The following is a 21420-nucleotide window of genomic DNA, read 5'->3' on the forward strand; positions in this document are numbered from 1 at the left end:
TGGTTGAAGCACAATTTCATCCTCTAAACACATGGAATCAATGATCACTGTTTGAGATGTTGCAGCAAGCTTTTTCTGTTCTAAATTAACAGACTTGGGCAGCCTCGTGTTTTCATAGTACTAGAAAGATGTAGTTAAGAAATTGATGTGGGCTGAATGAGTACAGAAGCATAATTTATTCTAAGAAATGATGATATGGAAATCAATAATGTGAGGTTATGTAGTATAGTACAAGTCAAAACTAAAATCTGTGGGCAACTGCAACTAAAGGCATTTGGGTTTTCCTGATTCATCTTAACACTGGAAGATGATTCCTGTTCACAATTCCCAGTTTGCAGAAATGTCTTACAAGGACCCGTTTTGTTCAGTTTTTCTGTGTGGTTGTACAATGTGCATAAACCTTCTTTCAGTTTCCTGCAGAGGCTTTGGCAATTATAAATTTTTCTGGTTGGCAAGTAGAAAAATTGGTTTCAGTTTTCAACTGAACAGAGTATTTTCAGGGAATTATGAAATAGTGAACTAATAAATGCACTATTTTATTGAGTGATACAAAATTTTGAAATTGTGAATCACTCTTCAGTAAAATGGCCACTGAGAAAAAAAAAAAGACATTTCAGTGAAGGACTCATTCTTTCTCTTTCTGAAATATATCAGTTTATAATTTATTTTTTTTACCCTGGAAGTATCTTTTTCTGAGGCAAACTTGCTACTCATTAGAAAAGTTTTGGGTTGTTTTGGCTCTTTGCAATTGAGCATTTTACTGTTTGGTGGTGGGATTTATTAGGGAAACACCTCTTCTGTCTTCTCAGTTGACTGCAATTTGAAATTCTTATCCTTTCTGTGATTGTAATTTGCAGGGAAAAAATAAAATAAGCTAAAAATAATTTGAGGTTTTATTTAATAGAACTTCAGTAAAATCAAGGGTTGTTAAAAGAGGAACAGGCAGCTGTGAAGTGATGGGAGCTCTATGAGGTTTCAAGACTAGGTCCCAGCACTCAGCTCAGTAAATTTTAGGCATTCTGGAAGTTTTTATGGCTTTTCTCCACACTGAGTCCCACCTTTCCTCCAAAATTATATTAGGTGCAATTTTCAAACATGGAGAGTTTGCTTTTTCTTTGTTGCCTGAGAAGGTGTTATTTTCTTGATGCTTAGGAAAAAAAGGAAAGAGATTTTATCCTTACTGCAAAAGTTGATGTTTGAAAGACATGTTTCAAATTATCCTGAGTTTAGATCAGAAAGAGCAGATGACATGACAGTGTAATAACACAGAGTATCATTGTGCACCAGCAATCTGATGCAATTATCCTGTTATGTCATGATGGATTTTGTATTAGCAAAGCTTCAGTGGCACAGTGGCACAGCACTGGGAAAGTGTCTGGAGAAAAAAAAATCCATGGAAATAATCAAAAAGTTGCTTGTGGCACTTATGCACACATTAACCACAAAATAAAGATAAAGGAAAGAGAATATGATCCAAGTGGCTGGAATAGCCCTTGGAGACTGGAACATGAAATGTTCCAGTTTCATCTGCACAGATCTCAGGATGTGAGCAGCCACAAAATATCAGTCTGTCCTTCTCATGAGCTGTGTAATTCCTGGTACACCTTCATGCACACAGGCTTTTTTGTTTTTGTTTGGTTTGGGTTTTTTGAGTTTTGGGGTTTTTTTCAGGAAATATTGATTAGTCTAAACAAAATCAGATATTCTCTGGTGCAGCAGTAAAATTGTGTACATGATGTTCTCCAGTGAACAAAAATTTGATGCTATCATAGGCTGGAAAAATCAATCATGTATGCCTATTCTCCTTCACTGAAACTCAAGTTATTGATGTGAAAAATGGGTGAGAATTGTCTGGGTGTTGGAGGAGTTCAGACTGGGAGCTTTGGCTTAAAAATGTGTCACTTATTTTTTCCCTGGCACAGAATTTTATTTAAATAAGTGGTTTGAGGTAGTTTGTAACTACAAAGAGGGACTGATGTTATTGTTTGTGTACATCATACCCACAGAAACACTGAGAGGAAACTTTTCTGGCCTGTGGGTTTTGTGGGGGATTTTTTTTTCTTGTTTGGTTATTGATTCAAGGCTATTATCTTGGATTATGATATCTGGAGTTCCACTGCTTTGAGTATCTAAAAGGCACGTTTAAGTTACTTGGGGAAAATTACAGAGACAATTATGGGATTGTAATATAAAGTACCATAATTACATTTTAATTCTTCTTATCGATTGGTGAGCTTTACACTTTGCCATAGAATAAAATACTGGACATGCTCCTTGGCCCATCCAGAAGCTTAATGCTTTACTATCCATTTTACAGAGACAGTTTTTCAAATTTAGCAAGCAGGAAATTCTGATATGAAAAATATATACAATATTTATATGGTTTTAAACAGAGAGTTGGCTTAGATGGGATATCAGGAAGGGGCTGTTCCCTGTGAGGGTGGGCAGGCCCTGGTACAGCTTGCCTGGAGCAGCTGTGGCTGCTTCATCCCTGAAAGGGTCCAAGGCCAGGTTGGATAGGGCTTGGAGCAACCTGGGACAGTGGAAGGTGTTGCTGCCTGTGACAGAGGGTGAAATGAGATGGGCTCTAAGATCCTTCCATCCCAAACCCCTCTATGACTCTGTGATGATTCTATGAGTACACATGAGTGTATGTGTACATTTATCATGATTTGAAAGTCACACGTCAATATATCATCAGGGAAAAGCAGATTCTGAACACTTCCTCATAAATCAACAAAAGGAATTTCAAAGAAGCTTTTTTACTATTTCCAGATAATGTGCAAAATGTACTGTACAATGAATGCAGGAAAAATGTTTTGGCTTTTTGACTTCATTATTCTCCATCTCTTGCATCTATTTCAAAGACTTGCTGAAAAGAAGAGGAAATGTTCAAAATTTCCTTATCACCCCGTGTTTTCATTAGATGCTCATGTTGTTTGTCTGTCTCTCCCCAAGCTGTCACTTTTGAGTGTGCTATTCTTGGACAGTAAATGCTTGTGGGGCAGATAAAAGGAGGTACAGCTTCACATCCAGTCCCACAGGGAGGAGGAATTTCATTCCCTGTTGTTCCAGGTATCAGGGAGTGCTCAGTTACCTCATTATGCTCCTTCAGCTCTGCCTGACTGTTCTCTCTGCTTTGGTACCTCCAAGTACTTGGTAATGCCCAGTGCCAGCTGACAGATGGCATTGTCACTGCTGTCCTTGCCACTGCCAGCCTCTATGGTTTGATAGTGAATGTCACCAATTTCATGTTCTTTGTTTTTACAGCAATTTGGATTGTGAAAGTTATTACACATGATTGTGCCTCAGGTTTGGTTTTAGTTCATGATCATTTTTATCTATGAAATTATGAGCAACATGAGAAACACTCTCTGAGGCCCCTCACGAGAGGCATAAACAAGGTCTGAAGGTTTGCAGTCACTGTCCCTTCCCCTCACAAACTTGGGAGTTTCCCACCAGCTGCCTCATGAGCCTCCTGTGACATCTGGATCCAGCTCTGCAATAACAGTATTGACTGAAGCGTCTTCCTGGTCAAAGTAGCAAGACTGTCTCCTGTTCTCTAAATACTTTATCATCCTGTTGTTATTACCTTACATTTTAGACCCTTCTGATGTAAGGTGGATTTGTTTTTCACTTGCAAATGAGACACACCAGGCCTTTTCTTTATCTATCAGATGCTTTTGCCTCTGTGCCATGTTCACCTTCCTGTGGAGGTAGCTGGGATCATGCTGCCATCTCATGGCAGGCCACAGTTTAATTAGAAATGATAAACAGCATAGGACAAATTAGTTTGGTTATGTAAGAAGATAAGTGAAACCAATAACAATTCTTCCTGTGTTTTAAAGCTAAGAACATTCCCTGCTTTCCATGTAAGAGTTAATGAGGCTGTAAGGGGCAGAATTGTGGCTGAAACTACTGTATATCTTTATATATATATATAATTTGATGTGCTTTTAGAAAAATGAAGGACCTTGACTACCCAGTATTAATATTAAAGATGTCTGGAATACTGCAGCAAATCCCACTGAACATTGCTATCAGTACAGCTTATTCCCCAGGAAAATATCTTTCTCTGCTTCCAGCACCAGATATTAGTATACATGGTAGAGGAAACCACAATTAAATATATTAAAGTGATTTGACATTTCTTTCTTTCTCTTCTGAGGGTAGATAACCCTGTGTCTTTCAATTCTTATTTAAGAATTCTCAGTCTGTGAGTCTGTTCAACCATCTGACATTTTAGTGTTCAGCTGGGATTTCATCCTGAACCCAGCTCTATGATATCTACCTGCCATCATGATAGATTACTCTTAAAAATCGTGATCCCTCTGAGTCTTCAGTTATTATCAAGGGTATTTTAACACAAGACCTGAGGGGGGAAAAGCTGTTTTTGTAGTTTGTGTTTTGCTTTTGAGATGTTTATTTCAAGCCGATGATTTGGCCAGGTGTTCCTACCGCTCAGCAGGTCTGGAATTTGGGGCATCAGTGTCCTTCCAGCAGCAGCCACGGGCAGTATGGCTGGGTTGGGAGCAGCCCTAGAAAATGTCAACTACCCAGCTCCCTTCTGCTTTTGGGATGTGGTGCGAGCCCTAGGGGAGCTCCTTCTGCTTTTTCAATCTTACCTTTGTGGGACATAGATCTCCTAAATTCTTGACCACTGATTGGGCTCCCAGAGAGCAAGTGACAGGACGAGAAGAAATGGCTTCAAGTTGTGCCATGGCAGGTTTAGACTGGATGTTAGGAAAACACTTTTAATGGAAAGGTTTGTAACAGGCATTGGAACAGACTGCACAGGGAAGAGGGGGAGTTCACCATCCCTGGAAATGTTCAAAAACCATGTGGATGTGGCACTTGAGAACATAGTTTGGTGGAGAATATGGCCATGGTGCTGGATTGATGGTTAAACTTGATCTTAAAGGTCCCTTCCAACCTCTGTGACTGTATAATTATCTGTAGTGTGCATCTACTGATCAGAGAAAGGGGAAATAATAACTTGTGTTTCACAGTATTAATTTTTATGTATTTGTTAGGTACAGTGCATATTCTTCTTAAAGAGTTAATGGATGGAGTTTGAAATATTAAAATGACATAAATTAGCAACTGGAAAACCTTCTTAACCTTCTTGCAGCTTAAAGACTGAATGTGTTGGCCAGCTATGTTTCTGATGTGGAAAAAAACTTTGGTGTAGTCTTTCAGTCAAACATTTTACCCGTCTTAGGAATAAAAATTCAGCCTCTGATATGTTTGCAGGCAAGAGCATATTATCTGAAAAGGGAGTTCACTTTGTTAACTCCAGCTTATCCAACATCCTTACTATGGCCATGGCCACTCAGTGAATAAATTGGAAAGAGAACTTCTAGTCTCCCATTTCACACATCTGTGTAGATTTTTGTGTGCTGTTTTAGTGTAATGAGCAGGAGAAAAGTTAATTTCATATAATTCTTTTCTTCTCAGCAATCTTCATGCTTTGATAATTTCTTTGGGCTGATTCAGGTCCTTTACACGCAGCAAACAGACGTTTGGCGGATGTCACTCCCTGTGGAGCTCTCTGAGCTGGATGCCTCTGTTCAGATCAATGCTTGGCAGGCTGACATCACATTACTGAGTCAAATCCATGAAATAAATTTGAAACCCCTTTTAAGTCTAAAAGGCGGAGTTTTTTCTTTTACCTAGAAACCAGCTCTGTCAAAATCCAAGACTCTGCCACCTGTTCATAAATGACTGGTGGGAATTGATTTTTATTTTCTGTATTTAACATCCCACCATCCAGTCAATTGGACTACGACCACTGGCATTACAAAAGCAAAACACAACCCAAATGCAATGCTGCTTTTCACCCTAAGCCTTGGGTGCTCTTGATTTCTTCCAAAATGATCACAGTAAAAGTACCAGCCCCTTTTCTACCTCCCTCACAATGAAAAGCAAAAGTTACAGCTCTGAAAGCTTGCAGGTGACTTGAATGTGTTTGGTATCTGCAGTTGTTTTCATTACTGCTTTATTTACTTTGCTTTTGTCAGAAATCTGTGTCTTTTTAGTTGTCCAGTAACTCTTCTGTTTCCAGACGAATTCAGAGAAAACAACGTTATTCAAAATAAGAGTGAAATTTTTGGTGATCAAAGTGAAGTGAGCAGTTGCAAACCACAACAATAAGCAAAACAATGAATCCTGGCTTTGGATGCTCTTGACTTAGGAGCCTGGTGGCATTAATGCCCTGGAGTGGCTACCTAGAACAGAGGCTAGATAGAGTTAAGAGAATAAAGTAGGTATTTATTAAAGGCCTTCAACAGCTACACCTTGGGCAGTGCAGGAGCCTTGCAGAGACCACACTCAAGATGGACAAGGGTCATGAGTTCTTCACACAATTATAAGTTTGGTCTATCTGCATATCAGGGGTGAATCCTCCAATTACTTCTTCAGGTAATGAAGGCATATTCCCCCAGTTTGCTCTTTTCCCCCTCATTCATTTTTGTTCATACTTTTCGGGGCCCGAGGCAGAGGGTGTCCTTGGATCTCAGGCCTGGAAGGATTGTTTTGTTTGACCAAAATGTGAGGAGAGCTTACTAACACTCCATATGGAGGTCAGAGTTATATACTAATGCAGTACAGGGTCTGAAAAATATAAAAGCTAAAAACTTAGATCATCAGCATAGTATCTGTGAATCTAGGATTGACTGATACAGTTTTTCTCCTTAATATTTTGTAGTCCTTTTGTTGAACATGATATTCTTCCTTTCCTCTATGTTCCTATTTTTACTCCCAGTCTGGCACAGGCTGCCATGTAGCTCAAAAGTGATAAACAAGCTTTACACGCCCCTTTTTTGTGCAGACATCATAAATGGCATTTTCTGATTGCACGTGCATGATTTTTATTGTCTTTCAATGACTGCTTAGAGGTCACAATGACATAATCTCATGCAGAGTGGACTTGGTGTGGACACTGATTGTTCTAAATAGCTTTTCCTTACCACAAGCCTCTTTTTATCAATTTTAGGGGATCACACTCTAACAGTAATTCAAATAGAATATTCCTGCAACTTCACTTACTCTTTTTATACTTCCTACAACAAAACTTGTAAGAGGGTTTTCATTCTAGCTGAGGAGAGGAGAATGGATTGCAGGATGTAGTGGTTGTTCCCCCAGGATGCTGCCTTATGAATAAAAGATTGAGGTGCATTTCCATATGATACTTTGTCTTTTTGTTAGATACTTAAAAAGAAAATCCATTCAGACTCTGATAGACTGAATGAGAATGAAGACGTTGGCATTTCCCAGTCCAGCTGGAGGGCTGAGGAGCAGCAGTTGTTAATGGCTTTGCTGTCAGGGTCGTTGGCTCTGCTGTATCTTCACCCTGGCCTGGCGCTGTAATTGTGGCTCAGACGTGGGAGATCAGAGATTGCAGCAGATTCATGGCCTTTATTGCTGCACGATTATCCTCAGTGATTCAGCAGGTACCGCGCAGACCTGTACGTCAATCCTTTTAACAGATGCCAGCTCTTTCTCCAAATCTCTGCTTGGCCTAACTGAAAAAATAAAAAAGAGAATAAATTAGTATTAGGAGGTTTTTTTTCTGCTGAGCTGTTTTGGACCTAGATTGCCCTGCATGTGGATCACAGTGTTGTTAGGATAGCTCCAAGATTTCTTTCAATGACTGACATCAGTGGAATATTCCAGATAGCAGGAATGGTGCCAGGGCAGTGGGACAGTGCACACTGGCACTGGTCTTCACTCCAGTCCTTCCATAATTATGTTGTTACACCCTCATGTTGTTGACCCAAACATGAACTGGCTCAGAACCCTTTACTCATCCAATGTATAAACTTTCTAATCTGTTTTTATTAAATGGGATTTTGAGAATTTAGTGAGGTAGAGGCTCTCAGGGCCTCTGGGATCTGGAAGCCAAAGCTCCATGGAAAAGTGTTACAACAAATTTTAAAGAAGGAAGACAGATGTAACTTCCCTGTGCAACACTTTTAAAAGGAATATAATCCATCCTATTAGAACACAAGGCTTTTAAGAGTTCTGAAGCAGAACATAACATTTGAAAAAATTGCATAAATGCTGTCATTATTATATCGCTGACACTTTTAGTTTCTTTGTGTGGGAAGGACTATACAGAAATAAATGGAGCACAATTCAATTTACTCTTTTCCACCTTTGAGGACTGTTTTGCCCCGCTTAGAAAATGGATGTGTAACAGAATTACAAAAACTAATGTGGAGCCAAGATGTGGAGTATTGTAAAAATGTGGGGAAAATGGGAGCTTGTTTTAAATATTGTTTTTATCTACAGGACTGTTTCTTTCCTCTTTCTAAAACAGTGTATTTGCTTTGTGAGCAATTCTGATCACTGACATTATGTCTGGGGAAGACTTTTCTTTCACAGAGGTAAGGAACATGCTGTGAACAAAGCTGTTGCAAGAGGTTTTTTCATAATAATTGTATAATTGTGTAATAATAATTTGGAAAAACAGGGGTGTGCAGATCTCTCCACCCTCTTCTTTTTTTTTTTTTTTTTTAATTATTTTGTTGCAGTCCTGAATGTAGGGTTCCATATGCTAAACAAGAGAGATTGACCTGATGGCAGTCAATGACCAACCTCTCACTGATTGCATTATGGTAATAATTACAACTGAGATGTTACTGATGTTACTTTCCTGCTGACCTTGGCTGGATCTCTTTTGATGTTTTGAGGACTGATTTGTGTGTTCTTGAGCACATACCACAGCACAAGATATTGAAGTGTGCTGTAGCTGAAATGAAATGACCTTCCCTAAAAACAGAATGGAAAGATATTAGTGAAAGAGGCAAATTTTTAAATTCTCTGAAGTATTAACTAAACGAGTCAGGAAAATGACAAAAAAAAAAAAAAAGGCTGAGATTGTTGAGGTCTTCTCCTTCACCTTCCCTCAGTGAAGCCAACTGGGTTTGTAGAGTCAGCCCCTTGCTGTGGGCCAGGATAGAGCAGGATGGGACTGCAGAACAGATTTTAGGTGTGCCGACATCAAGGCAAATAATGATTTAACAATTTTTTAAGACTCTGACTATCACATAAATTATTATTTTCCTGGAGTTCTGTGTAATGGGATGAGCTCAGTGTAGTTCTCTCAGAAACCTGAGCCATTCCAGTGCCTGACCCCACTTCTGGCAACATCTACTTCTCTGTGTCAGAGTTTGTCCTTGCAATCATCACATTTTCAAACTTATGTCCCTAACGTCTTTTTTTGTTAAATTTATTGAAATAAATAACCAATCCATTCATCTTGCTCTCCTTTTTCAGTTGTTTAGCTAATTTATTAAAGAGTGGAAAATAATTCTTTACTTGTAGTGGACCAGTGATCCCAGTGCGGGTTGGTAACGAAATTATCTGTGTGGCTGTGGCTAGGGCAAGAGAACCAAATGGGTAGATTTGCAGAATTTCCATGAATTCTTAACTCAGTATCCAATTTACCACAAATAAAGCATTTGCCCTGTGTAAGCATTTAGCTGGCAGTGTTTAGTCATCCCCGGTGGGGTTTCCTCAGTTTCATGCAGCCCTGTCTGGGAAAATCTAGCAAGGCACTGCCATATATTTTAAGGCTGTGAAGTCTTCAACAAACTCTTCCCTTTTAATCCACTTTTCCCTGTAAGAACACTAAGCTTGCAGTATTTCTTCTCTTTACCTTTAAAGGAAAAAATGCTGATACACATGTATTGGGAATCAGTTATCCACCAACTTTGCTGATGGTGCAATTTACCAATTGGCAACAATTAGTCCTAAATTTTCTGTTTCCCTTGACACTGCTCTCCTATAAATTTTGGTCATAAATTCTGAATAAACACTACTTAAATCCCCCTGATAATAAGAAGGATTAATAGCAGCAAAACCCAAATTACTGTTCGGTGCCTTATAAATTAACACAAAGGTGATAGATAGCTGAAAACTGCTTATTTGTGCACTGGGGCTGTTTCTCCACTGTTTAGCAACTTACCTTGCTGTATATTTTAGTATAGTGCTGTAATGCAAACCTGAATTGTCATTCTCCAGCAGTACTGTAATTTGCTAATTAATATCAGGACCCCACTGTGTGGATACTTCACAGGGAGCAGCCCAAATTATTAAGAACTTCAGCTGAATTTAGAAAGAATTTTAAGCAGAGACTTGAAGAATTATTTCATCAAAGCCACGTGACAGATCAGTAACAGACTTATGGGAAAGGTCTGTTCACTGCTCCCTGTAATGGAGACTCAAGGCATAAAATTTTGTCATCTTTGGGCTTTTGGAAAGAGTTGTCTATAGTCATGTATCGAAAGCTTTAAAATTTCTCCAGGAAGGAGCTTCTACACATCTATTTTAGAGGAGTCTCTCAAAACTGGGTCCAGTTGAGCAATGCTTTGTCAATCTTCACTCTCAGTCTCTTTCAGACATTCATTTCAGGTAGTAACTGTAAATCTGTCCAAGCACCTTTTTCACTTTTGTTCCCACTATTAATGATACCGGGATTGATGAAATACTTGTTTTGTGTATTTCTAACTTTGTAAATGCATTAGCAATTGAGGTTTTTACCTCAGATTCCCTCCCTGTCATACACTTCATTAATTCCACACATCACATTCTTTCCAGCTTTATTCTAAATTGCTGTATCATTTACTCAGATAAGTTCAGTTGTCACAGAAGCTCTGTGAGGTGTTTGGTCTTTTCTTACCCTTTAGCAGCACAGTTTTGATTTTTAAATAACAGCTTCTTTTTCTCCTCTATTCTCTTCTGATAGATCAGCTTGAACAAGTTGTCATGAAGTGAATAGGTATTTATTCCTACTGAGACATGTGGAGGTGTAGAGCAGGCTCCAGTCTGAGACTATCTAGTAGTGGCTTCTGGGGTCAAGTAGTGAGGGGGCAAAAGGATTTGCAAGCACATGGAATTTACAAAATTAATTTTCCCTGGTCCATTCCTTTATCTGTTTAACCTGTTCTCTACAGTTATTAAAATAATGATATTTTTATCTGTTGACAGAAAAGGAATCTTGTAAATATTTTTGCAAATAGGATTACATGAAGATTTAAATAGCCATCTTTCTGGGCTTTTTGATTTTCAGTCTTTGTGTTTCAAAAGATTTTCCATCTGTTAAGCTCTGCTTCAGAAAAGCACTTAAGCACATACTTAAATCCGTCAGAACAAGGAAGATCTATAAGCCTGGATTTAACTAGATGCATATTTCTAAATCAAGGCATTAAGCTCTTTGCTCAACATGCAGAAAATTCCATTTTTTTAATCACAGTGCCAGTATGCTTCCCTGCTAAAATGCGCCACCATATATGAATATTTATTATTGAAGGAGTTGTAGTGCAGAAGGGAAGGTATGTTTTCTTCATGGAAGACATCAATTTGGAATGTATAACCCAAGCTGGTTGGAGGGATGGAGCACCTCCCTTATGAGAAAAGGCTGAGAGAATTGGGATTGTTCAGCTTGGAAAAGAGATGGCTTTGAGGTGACCTGATTTTGGCTTTTCAGTATTTGAAGAAGCTACAAGATAGGGAGAGACTCTTTACAAGGGCTTGGAGTGTTAGGATGAAGGCAAACGGCTTCCCAATGGTTGTGGGCAGGGTTAGATGGCACACTGGGGAAGAATTGCCCCCTGTGAGGGTGGGCAGGCCCTGGCAGGGTACATGGCACACTGGGGAAGAATTGCTCCCTGGCAGGGTGGGCAGGCCCTGGCAGGGTTGCTGGGACACTGGGGAAGAATGGCTCCCTGTGAGGGTGGTAAGGCCCTGGCAGCATTGCTGGGACACTGGGGAAGAATGGCTCCCTGTGAGGGTGGGCAGGCCCTGGCAGGGTTAGATGGCACTCTGGGGAAGAATGGCTCCCTGTGAGTGTAGGCAGGCCCTGGCACAGGGTGCCCAGAGAAGCTATGGCTTCCCCTGGATCCCTGGCAGGGCCCAAGGCCAGGCTGGATGGGGCTTGGAGCTGGGATAGTAGAAATTGTCCCTGCTCACAGGATGGGGTGGAATGAGCTGGACTTGGAGGTCCCTTCCAATCTAAACCATATTCCTCTATGATACGTGGTGGTGGCAAGAGAAAGACTTGGGGCCTAACCTTACTGTCCTGAAGTTGTGCTTGCTTATACAGGATGAAATGCCCACCATGACCTCATTGCTACTGGAATTGAAAGGTGTGGATGACAGCAGATATATTGGGAGCCACAAGCAGTCTGGGGGCCAGTTTGTGTGTGGTTTTGATCTTACAACAGGATCAGTGGCAACTGGGAGCTGTTGGACATAGAGCTGAGATTGGACAACCTCATCGATTTTAGGTGGCAATTCTACCCAGCCCCCTGTGAGTTACCCATGTCACACATCATGCTGGGATTACTTCAGACATTCAGCATCCAGCATGAATCAGGTCCTTGCTCCTTTGCTCACGGAATTAGGTACTGTCTGTCTGTATAGGGAAGATTTATTGGCTCAGCTGATAGGATCAGGAATTCTGCCTGTTCAAGTCTAATACAAAAGAAGGTTGACATAAGTGCCTTCCCACTGCTCTAACCCAAATAAAAACAAACACATTAAACAGTATTTCCAGATTTATTTTACCACGTTTCATGGGTAAAAATATTAGGCAATAAAGGGAGGAGAAATAGAAGCCCTCTATTCCAGAATCATATAATGGTTTGTGTTGGAAACAAACTTAAGACCTTCTTGTTCCAACTCCTGCCATGGTCTGGAACGCCTTCCACTAGATCAGATTGCTCAGTGACCCATCCAACCCTGTAAAGGGCTTTTGGTTTTGTCTCTTTTAAAACAATAAGTAATTAGCCCAAGAAATTCCTGTGAGCCTAACATGAACAGATTACTTATATTTTTAAGTAATTTCGAAATTATGTAATGACTTAATTTTGAAATTTACTCACAAAAGTCTGGTATCTATTAAATACTTCCTCGTAGAACATATTTTACTGTGGAACCTTATAAATATTAGAACAAAAGGCTTTGCAGAACAAACAGATCTGGAAGCAGAAATGCACAATGATTCCTTTCTTGTATCACTCATTCAATGCATTATTAACTTGAGCAGAGAGAGCAGCACCATGTCTGTGCCCAAGGAGCAAAAGTCAAAATACTCCCAGAGCAGCAAAGAGAAATGTATTTTCCAGGCATTAGTATTGCTTTTATTTGCAATGTGCCTAAATGGAGAAAGCCGAATGAATCTATATTCAAATCTGGAATTAGACCCAACAATACACCCTATTTGGTTTTCCTGTGAGGTTGCTGAAAGCTCATGTTATGGCTTAGCAGCTTTATTGGGTGTTTGCAATGTGAGCCTAAGAGGAGTCATCACAAAGCTGCACTGGCCTGGAATGGCAGGGTAGCAAGATACTTATTTTTTCATTATGAAAAGGAGAAATTGTTTCTAATAATCCACTGCATGCTCAACTCATTTTTTTTTAAATTGAGCTTGGAGCTCAAAGAAACCAACTGTGTAGCAATTTAATGACACAATTCACTCCTCCATGTACTTTTATAGGATCAATTAGCACCTAAACAACAGGTTTTTTCTTGTTGCAGCCCTAAACTCAGCTTTTATTGAGCCAGTTATGTCTCTACATATCAGTCTTTTGGAAGCTCTTGGCACAGCAGTGTTCCCAGGCAGGTCAGCAATGGTAAAAAGCTGTTCTTAAAGACTTTTTCCAGTATTTGCATTTTGATGGTTGTTGTGCATGGTATTTATGCTGACTGGTCCTGTCAGCATCCATAGATATTAAACAACCTGTGTCCTTGTTTCATCTGTTCTTCATTGGCATTCCTGGGGACCTGTGTAACTAAAAGCACAGGTACTTGCATTAGCACTAAATAAGAGTAGGATTCATTTAAATCAGATAATGTTGTTCTTATTCTGCCCCAGCAGAGGCACAATGCAAAACACAAGTCCAGGAACAGCTGAGACAAGACCCTACTGCTCTAAAGGAAGCTCCATTATGGATGGTGCAGGTAGTATTTGATATTAGATTGGTTGGTGTTAATGTGTGGAGAAAACCAACCAAAGTTGGATTATGAATGACACTCTAATTTTAAAATTCTGACACAATAATATGTGCTACCTCTGAAAGCATCCACTGTTTGAACTAGGCTGGGATAAGGCTTGGTGCTACCTTCTGATCTATGTTTCTCTAAAATATAGTGTTGGTTCTGTTTCTTGGAAACTGTAGTGCATCCCTAAGTGATTTAGAAGTTCCATTAGAGATTACAAGAAATACCAATTTTAGTGGTGACTTAAAGAAATCTGCAGGCGCGGGTGAGATGGATATTTGATAAGGCAATCATTGAGTGGTTGGGGAACTTGGAGGATGTTCTGCAGAGCAATGGTCTGAGTGAAGAAATAATTTATTTAGGGTGAGGAAGTTCAAAATGTGGGTTGATCCATGTCCTTGCTCTATATGCCTTAAATTCCACTTGAAGTGATCATCAATAATTATGCTAAATGTGCCATAGCCAGAGTCCCAGTTTTAGACTGCCCCACCTTTGGGAGCAGATAAAAATGCTTTTGGAAAGCCATGTGTAGTAGTTCATGCTAAAATTCTGGTTGTGCTCTGTTTATTATGCCAGTTCCTTCAGCTTTTTACATATTTATGTCGGCCTTCAGTTTCTGGGTTATTCTGGTCTTTCCGTTTGTGTCCTGCAGACTTGAGCTGTTTCTTTTGATTTTCCTTTGTGAGAGATCATCATCAGAATTTGGAAAATGTGGGCAGACATTTGTTGTGTCATCAGAATTTTGCAATTACAAGAGATTTGTCTGGTGAGACTGTTTGAATACCAGCCTGTTTGACTTACTCTCTCCTCACTAGTTTCTTGAGAATTATTTTGAAAAGTTACTAATAAGAATGTCAGCTCCAGCCATCACTGATGGTAACAATGACAAAAATGTGTCATAAAAAAAGCGAAGACTCACTTCACCTTGAAATTCATAAGGACATTTATGCAAATGTTCTCTCTTCCAAAACAGACTATGAATTTCATCTTCCAAATTTGCTCTCACTGCACACAGGCATTCATGGGGAAGATGTTCATATGATGCTTGGAACAACTTGAGCACATTTCATATCAAGAAGAGAAGCTGGATCTCATTAATCACTCCAACAATGAAGTCAATTAGAGAAGTGCATCTCGTTAGGTATCTGCTAAGATTCTAGTCAATGGCCCATTACTTGTAGGCAAGCAATCTGACACCATTTATGGTGCCATGTGAAATAGAGAGATGGAAAAGCATATGGGAGAGCACTGTGCTGTCATTAATTTTCATTTTGTTTGCTTTTCATGCTATTGGTAAAATAAGTCCCTTCTAATATGAAACTGTATTTAATCTGTCCTATATCACTATTTCTGGCCAACAGATGACATGAATACTCTCTTTACCATGTTTGGCTAAGGATGCAGGATGTCAGGTTTCAAGAGCTTTGTCTGATTGCCTAATAATGATCACTCTCTCAATTAATTCCTTGTTCCTTCAGTTATTTCATACTCATTAAATAGAGAGAGAGGCATCTGTGAATAAAGACTGCACTGTTGCCCTAAGGATTCCTGTCTGACTCCCTTCCTTGAGGAAGGAGCATAAGTCACAGAGCTGATGTGGGGATTTGAGCTGTGATTATCCCAAGGAGCTCTGTGATTAGGGCGCAGTGATCACTGCCATTCCTGTAAAAGAACTCAGTGCTCTAAGAAGGATATGATGCTCTAAAATGAATGGCTGCTTACAAGAGTAATCCTATATCAGGATAATGTTTTATACACAAGACTGTTTTTGTACAACGCCTCTATAGTAAATGAACCCATTCTGATAACATTGAACAAGCACCACAATTTTCCAGGTGGCCAACTTTGATTAGACATTGGTCTTTTTCTTTGGGAACAGAAAGTTCTGCTAAATAGCACACTCTGCTAAATTATTTAGCACATTGAATTTAAAATAAGATAATTCTTCTTTATAAATACTTGTCTTTCCTCTGTAAGTCCAGAAAGGTGATTTTTTTTTTTTTTTAATTCTCCTTTGGAGCAGAGTTATAAATATCTGAATACCTGAGTACTTTGTCAAAATGCTGTCTTCTCCAGCACTGTAAAATTTAGAACATTGCAAGTTTTTAAGATTCATCTTGGGTGTAAACATATATTATCAGTGTCACTTTCCCCACCTTTTTTATTGGATTTGAATGATTGGGTTTTTTTCAGTTTTAGTGCAAAACCAGCTCAGAGGTGTGATACTTTGATCTGAAAGCCATGAGATCTGTGGGTTCCAGTGCTGTTTTCCCTGACTCTGCTCATGGTGAAAAAGCTGTGTTGCTGAATGTGAGTCTTACATCTGGAATGGACACCTTCCATCCTTTGGGATAAGCCAGTTGTGTTGTGAGATGCAGGTACAGCTACTCCACTGTGTCCATAACCTCGACAAAACTCATGCAGGGACTTAAATTCAAGATCAGTCACTTGATTTTGGCTCAAATCTGTCGGGGAGCCATGGCTTTTAAAATAATGTCGGATATTTGTAGTCAGGGGATGCTAAAATGAAGAGGGTGCCTGCTCAGGGAAATCAAAGGATGAAGCATAAAAATATGTATTTTTTTCAGTTAATGTTTGAAAATGTCTTACCATTTTCTTCAGTAGTCACAATCATGTTATTTGATAAAACTATTTTCTATGGCAAATTCTAGGGACTAGGGATGAGCAGGATCATGGCCACAGAGGAGAAGCAGTGACATCTGAACATGTGGGAGGTGGATCTGCCAGAGGTGAGCATCACCTGCAAGAACCTGCTTGATCTGTGCACTCTCATTTTAATTACAGATGCTCTCGAGCTCAGATTTATCATCCTAGTTTCCTTAGTTTTGCTACTCTTTCCTTATGTATTATAATTTTCATGGTTCAATCTATAAGATTTTTCCTTTCTGAATTAGCATCTGAATTTGACATTTTTCTTGATAATAAATAGGTTGTGCTGTGATGGAAGTACCCAGGAAGACTGCATTACATTCTCTGGCAATTTGTTTTAAAGACATGTAAATTGTGTCCTTCATCCCAGGCAGCGCTGATGCTACTCTATATAGCACATCTCAGGGCTTTTAAATCCTTAGGGAAATTATCTTTTAAATTACTTAAGGGGAGAAAAATAAAAAGGCAGTAGGGCTTGACACCAAGGATTAACTGCTCCCACATAAGTTAATTTGGTTTAAAGATGAGATACCTTCTGGATATTGATTTGGATATTTTAGTTCTATAACTCTTAAATTGTAGGCAAACTTGGCACATTATGAAGATACTGGACTGAATTTTAAAGTTTTAGAAGTATTTATGAAATAATTGCCTAAGTCATAAATGCTCTGGTATTCTGTGTTTCTAAAAAAAATTCAAAAACAAAGTAGTACAAGAGAGATGGGAAAATAAATGAATTTCTAGAAACACCAGCATCATCTGTGAAAGCAAACAAACCAATCCCACAGTTGGGAGACACCATCTGTGACTTTATCTGTCTCTTTGTACATGTTACACTCAGTTTCCTACCAAAGAGATTCCACAGAGACATGGGGATATTTGGCATGTAGTAAATTGAACTCTGTGGGATTTTCAGCTGCAGGGAAGTAAAATAAAAGGTTTTCATCTCTTGTATAAACATTGTTAGTAAGCCTTGATACATTTTTTTTTCATTAAAGACTTTTTTTATTTTTTTAACTTGCTGTTCTATGGAAGGAGCAGGCATTTTTGACAGATTGAGATTGGGAATGAGCAGTACATTGGCAAAGTGTAATGGCACAGAATTAACACCAACGGGGTCCACACAGTGAGAGATGCTGCAAATAAGTGGAGATTTATAGAACAGGTTGTAAGACAAATAGTAATGTTTTTTTCACCTGCAACAGAACCCAGTAATCTGAGGTTATCTATAGATAGTAATCTGTGTGGTTACTCTCACTTCCTCTTGCCTCATCCCTTTGCCACTTCTGTTACAGTTTTCCTATTCTGAACAGTTGCAGTTGGCTTTATTTAGAAAAATTCCTTTGATCACTTTTCCTTTGTCCTCCAAGAAGGCAGAGCTAATGGTGTGCTTGTGTAGAGGTTTCACATTTCAAACTACTCTTCTGCTTTTCTTTTAATTGTCATGTGCATAAATTACTATTGATCTACTTTCATTTGCAGATCCTTGCCCTGGAATGATGTAGTGTCCTACTGGAAATTTGTTAGTTTTGAAACACCTGTAACTTTCACAGGAATTATTTCAATGGGTCTCAGTTGATGGGAGTTTTTTCCTACTTCTCTATGAAATGAATGCAGCTTTTTACAATATTTTTGTAATATTTTTCTGTCTCAATGTCACAACAGTTCTTCCACTGAAATGATTATGTCATTAGAATTCCCTTCAAATAAGTGCTAAGGGCTTGGCATGTACTCTGGGTGATGTACACTGATGTACAGACCATGAATTCACTGGACAGTAATAACCAATTTCTTCCTTCTCATTTTCTCCTTTAACTCCACAGTATTATAGGGATAATCATCAAAGATTCAGGGTGTTTTCTAGGTGCAGTGACTTTATTTCTGTTCCTTTAAAATACTGTAAGAGGATGGTATAAGTGGATCACGTTCAATTTTCTGGTTTTGTCAGTTGACATGTTTCTAAAAGGGAAGTTTAAAACAATGCTCAAATCCATAATATAGAAGATCATTATTTGTTCTCAGTAATTACAAAAACTGACAAGTTTTTACTGCTTGTCTTTTAAAGTCTAGTTGTCTATGCAGTCAAACATGTAACAAAGATACATAAAAATTTATAAAATATAAAATAAGCTTTTTAAGTAGCTGTCATCTCTCCAGCACAGCACATCTGGCATTATAGGACTTTAAGTACTATCCTAAATTGTACTGAGAAAATGAAACCTTTTTGCAGAAGTGGATTTAGTGGAGAGTGAAGGGGAACCTGGAGGCACTTACACATTTCAGCTCTGACCTCTGCTCAGACTGGCAGGGTTTGGAGCCTTTGGAGTGATGATCTGGGCTCTTTCCTCCCGTGAAGGAGATGGGAAGATAAAATAACCGGTGATATCAGCCAGGTTAGTCAATTCACAGTTCAACAATACACATTAAGCCGATGAACATCGAGTATTTTTCTCTATAGAATCAAATCTATTATTAGTCCAATATTTTAATTAAGTAAAATTGGATTCCCTTGCGAATTAATGATTAAGGCTGCATAAAATGACATTGATCCAAGGCTAGAAATGACATCTTTCACCTTCATTTTATGCTTACATTTCTTCCAGCCATATTTCATTATTCTCACAAGAAAATTTACTTAAGAAAGAACTAAGGTACAGAAAATCTTTTGCTTCAATATTTATTTATTTTCTCACTTTATTTCTTCTCCTTTAAGGTCTTATTTGTAGAGTTGTTGATGTAACTGCTGACACATCTAAATATCAGGTGAGTTTTCTGGATTCCCACACATTCAGGACCTTGGTGATCCTTCCCACATACCCAGAGCAGGCACACATTCATCAACATTTCATTTTCTGTTGTCTGTGCACTCAAATATTTTGAAACAGACATTTTCCTTTTTATAATTCTATTGTTGTATTCTATTATCTTCTTGCTAAAATGATGAACTTCTATTTTAATTGATATTATTCCCACTTAGGCTGGTTTAAGTAGGTGCCCAGCACTCTACTTACAAACATCCCTTTGTAGCCTCACTAAAGGAATGTTGGAGTGTTCCCTAAAATAGCTCAATTGTTTGGATTCTTTCTTCTTTTCTTCCCTGCAGTCCTATTCATTCACTTTCAAGTTTGCAGTTTCTTGCACTCTCTTCAATAATTAGACCTTAATCTCCCAAACCTTCCTCTTTTAATTAAATAACTTCAGACCAATGTAATGCTGCCATGAAATTCAGCTGCATCCTATATTTGTGTCTATTCCCATTTTTGTGTATTCTATATGAATTTCCTTTCAAGGTAGCTGGTGTGACACACTTTTCTCAGTGCTTTACAGTTGCCATTTTTCCCCCTCAAATGTGAGGCCCTTGACATTTTTATTCACTTTGAGAAGGAAAATTACATTGTTCAGAACACCAAACTCCATGCTAGAAAACCCAATAGCCTGATTTAGACCATTCTTCTTAAAAACAGAATTTTCAAATCAACCTTCATGATGGCAACTTTGTCCTCTAATAATTTAATTATGTCATTTTTGATTGCTGGTTTAAGAAGGATCTATCATCAGATCTATAGAGAAGACAAAACCTCCAGGTTGCCTTCATCCTGTTGTATTTTAAAAAGAGAAATGCTTTTCCTCTCACAACTGGCTTGAATGTCCATGGTACCTGGGGCAACCTCAGGTAGTTTTGCAGGCTTATGTGATTATACACTGAAATGTCCTCTTGACCTAGGCAAATCTCCTGCATTGTCATTGCATCTCCTGCATTGCTTTTCTCATTCTGAGAAAAGCAAAATTAATTCTGAAGGACTTCTTTAGGTCTTGCTTGAATGGTAGATACAAGAGGTTATAATTGCTGAGCTGTACTCCTGCTTTTAATAGTTATTACTTTACATTTTTTTAATAGTTATACTTTGGATTTGCCCATCAGCATCAGTAAAAAATAATACAAAACAAATAACCAACCCAACAACTATATATAATTACCTGTGTTCCAGTTCTTAATATTTCTTTAAGAATTGTTCTATGATTTCTGCTTCCCAGGGAGAGGGACAATTGAATGGAAGTGTATGCAAATTCTCTGATATTAAATGTGAGGACCTAATTATTAACTTTATTTGTTGGGGTCACTGACTACCCCAGTAGGGAACTGTGGGAAGGAGGAGCTGGATATGGTAACTCCCACCCTCTGAGAAGGTGGAACACTTTCCTGTGTATTCTAATGTATTAATAGAATCCACCCTGCCTTGCACAGAAGAATACAAAATACAGGTGCAATTGAAAAGCAATATAAATGTGTATAGTGACACCACTGATAACACTGCCTGTAAAATTTAAATATACTGGGAATGGCTTTAAATTAACAACTCTTGGAACTGGACCTTGTAAAACTCACTCCTACGTGACAATTTTATTAACATTGCTATTGCACATACAGAGCTGGAACTATACATGTGAAGAGCATCCACTGTGGTAAAAGGAATTTTTTTGTGTTTAACGGTTAAGATTATAGTGGTTAAACACTGCAATTATGATAATCATGGTGAATAGGAAGCTATTGTGAATCCATTGCTGCCACTGCTTTGGATTTTGCTTCAATGCTTTTCCATGAAAGCTGTCAGCAGCAGAGAGGGAGGGGCAGGGAAAGGGAAAGGGGAGATGCACTGGCATTGATGAGGGGCATTTTGAGACATTGCACATTCTCAAAACAAATTGAACAGCCAATGCAGGTAAACAAATATATAACCCATCAAG

Source organism: Zonotrichia albicollis, chromosome 19 (assembly GCF_047830755.1).
Source record: "Zonotrichia albicollis isolate bZonAlb1 chromosome 19, bZonAlb1.hap1, whole genome shotgun sequence".
Lineage (NCBI taxonomy): Eukaryota > Metazoa > Chordata > Aves > Passeriformes > Passerellidae > Zonotrichia > Zonotrichia albicollis.